Here is a 3,213-nt window from a genome sequence, read left to right on the forward strand (position 1 = left end):
AACTCTCCTGCCTAATACCTATTGAGAGGCAAAAACTTCTTAATACTTTCCACTGTGAAAATCTGTTAACTCTTTTAGACAGATTAAATATAGGGATCACGGCTACTCACCAAGGCATTAAAAAATCCAAATGTGATAAAGGAAATATATTCCTTTAAACCGCCATCTAACAACTGCTTCAGATCTGCAGTTGTTACAATTTTTACAACTGTTACTGGCAGTTACAATTTTTGACATGGCACACAGTCTTGAGCTGGCGCAAGCAATTATTTTGGCTGGAGGACTGTTTAATGAGTTTTGGTGAGCTGTCAAGGACCGCTTGGGTAACCCTGCCCCTTGACAGGTGCTCCATCTCCTGGTCACTATCTTGGGACTTGGGTGCCCCTTGCCCCTGAAAGTACTGCTTTCTGCAAAGGGGTTGCCACCTGGGAACCAGAAATAAAAGCAAATTACATTCTAAAAATCAAACAACTACTACAGCATATATTAGTTTGATTTTAAAAAAATATTTTTGTCCTAATTTACATGTGTTTGCATAGTGTACATAGGGGTGACTGCATAATTGCTTAAAATGAAGTCTTACTTTTGTATATTGTGGGGGATGTGGAGGGGTGTGGGTGGTATGGGCTGGTGGATATGTGTGTGGTTAAGTGTGTCTGTGGGGTGTGAGGGAAGGTATATGCATTGGGGTGAATAGGCGTGGGGGTGTGGGTGGGACTGGAGTGATCACCAGTGTTCCTCCCCTCCCTCTGTTCTTATCTGACTGCACTCTCAGGTGGAGGGAGGTGGGGAATGGCTGAGGGGTCACGAGGCCAGAAGCTTCTGCTAGGCAGAAGTGTCCGGTTGGGTTTTGAGGGTGGGGAGGGGTCTGGGGGCATGGAACCTCACCACCACCGCCAGGGGGTCATGCGCTTGGAGCATGGTGTGCACTAGCACATCTTGGAGGGCACTGCAAACCTACAGGGTGGCCTCCCCAGCTGTCACCTTGCCCACACCAAAGAGTGGCTGTTGTAGCGCAGGCTGGTGGGCATGGACAGCTTGAGCAGAGCGATGGTCAGCTGGGTGTCCTGCATGGTGGTGCCCTGCAGCTGCAGGTGCAGCCAGAGGTGCTCAAAGAGCTCCTGGAAGGTGGCATGGGTCATGTGAAAGGACTCCAGCCACTGCTTATCGTCCCAGGTGTGCTGGATGACATGTAGCCACCAGTCCTGGCTGGCTGGGCAGAGGCAGTGGGGCTGGAGCCCCAGGAGCACATAGATGGCGCCAGTGGTGGTCTCCAGGTGCATGTCATCAGCATCCATGCCAGGGTCCAGGCAGGAGCAGTGTGGTGGCAGAAGGCCTGAGACACGCAGCTGCACTGCACGGCGAGGCAGCCAGGGCTGAGACTAACCTGGGCCAGATGATGGTCATTGCAGCAGTGAAGCACAGAAAGGGTGGTGAGCTGGAGCCCAGGGTGCTAGATGTCACTCCAGAGCCTCAGGGTGGAGCAGCAATTGCATGGTGGGCATAGGCTCCAGTGACAGAGCCACAGAGGGCTGTGTCAGCACACTGCAAGCTGCTCCAGGCCAGAAATGCAAGTGACCAGGGAACAGTGCACAGGGCAGCCCTGGCTGGCTGGAACCTCCTGCTCCCCCTGGCTGTTGTAGGGGGGTAGTCCCAGAGGAGACTGGTAGCAAAGCTGCTCCCAAGTGCTCACATGTGTAGACACTTGCCCAGGGTGAGTTTACTCCACAGTGAATTACTGCAGAATAAATCCATATAGCACTAATTGCACATGTAGGTGCACCCACTGACTACAGAACTAACGTGAATCTATCCCCTATGTTCCTTTTTTTGGATCTGTACCTTAGAGCCTGATCATCAACAAGGGTCTGGGTTTTCTGTTTCCCACAGAAAAATGGAAAAAATCCACAGATTTTCTCTTTTACTTGAGAAAAACACATTTTTTATTTCATTTTAACAGAGGAACTCATGGATTTTGCTTTTTTGCAAAGAGCTGTCTGCAGGTTGGCAGAGGTACAGCCTGCAAGGGGCTGAGGGGAGCAGGAGGAGAGTGGGTGCCATGTGCACATACATGCTCATGGCATCCAGGCAGCCTGGAGTGCTGCTCCCACAGGTAAATCTGGTGGGGGTTGGGGGATTGAGGTCCCCATAAGGAGGTAGTTGGGCAGGGCTGGGGCTGCTGCCCAGCTAGGTGGTGTGTGGTGCTTGGTGCCCAGGGCTGCAATGAGTGGCTGGAGGGCCCTGGAGGGGAGTGGTACAGGGTCATGGGCAGCTCGTTTGGGGGGACCAGCTCCCCACCATCGCATGCACTCCCAGCAGCATGGGAAGCATGTTCCCCCCAGTTCTGTGTGCAGGGGGCGGGTGCAGGCTGCCCACTGTGGGCTTGGGTTGGGGGTGGCTCCCTGCTGCTGCACCCACTGCTGGGAGGGTAGGGGGGACCCATGCCTGTCAGACCTGCATGTAGGGTGGGGGCAGGCTGCCTCCTGTGGTCTTGGGCTCCCTGCCCTTCTGCCATCGCCTGGGGCCTCTGTCGCCTGGCAGGTGGGACCTGGCATGGCAGAGCACAGTGAGGCTGGACAGGGAAACTCATTTGCTTGGGCAATGCATCCCCTGTCTGCCCCAGAGCAACAGGGGTGGCAGTGTGATGCAGGGCTTGCAGCAGCTAGGAGCTTCCGTGCCTAGCCCAGCTCTGCCCCACCATGCCAAGTACCACCCACATGGTGGCCCCAGTGGAGGGCAGTAGGGCAGGGAGTCTGAGCCTGCAGCAGGCTGCCCACATCCACTCCCACCCCTGCCCCACATACAGATCTGGGGGTGGGGGGACACACAGGTACCCCCTACTCCCCTGGGAATGCACATATCAGTGGGGAGCTAGCTTCTCCCACCGGAGCCCGCAGCAGGCAGCCCACCCCCACAGGCTCCACTTTAGCTGTGTGGGGGGTGAGGGGAACCAGCAAGGCTGGGGGGCTGTGGTCTGGGTGTGTGGGGTCTGGACCTGCACCCTGGTGAGTTAAGGGGGCAGGGGGAGCTCTGATTTTCCATGATAAAAAACCCAAAATCAGATACCTAAAGTTATAGGTATTTAGAATTTATTTTATTATAGTGACTGAAGCACTGGTAAGCTTCCAAATTGCTTTAATATGGTACATGTAGCAATAACACATTGTGTTCAACTGATACCCATGCACGCGCGCACACACGCACGCGTGCACA

Source organism: Crocodylus porosus, unplaced genomic scaffold (genome assembly GCF_001723895.1).
Source record: "Crocodylus porosus isolate Cpor-Errol unplaced genomic scaffold, CroPor_comp1, whole genome shotgun sequence".
Lineage (NCBI taxonomy): Eukaryota > Metazoa > Chordata > Crocodylia > Crocodylidae > Crocodylus > Crocodylus porosus.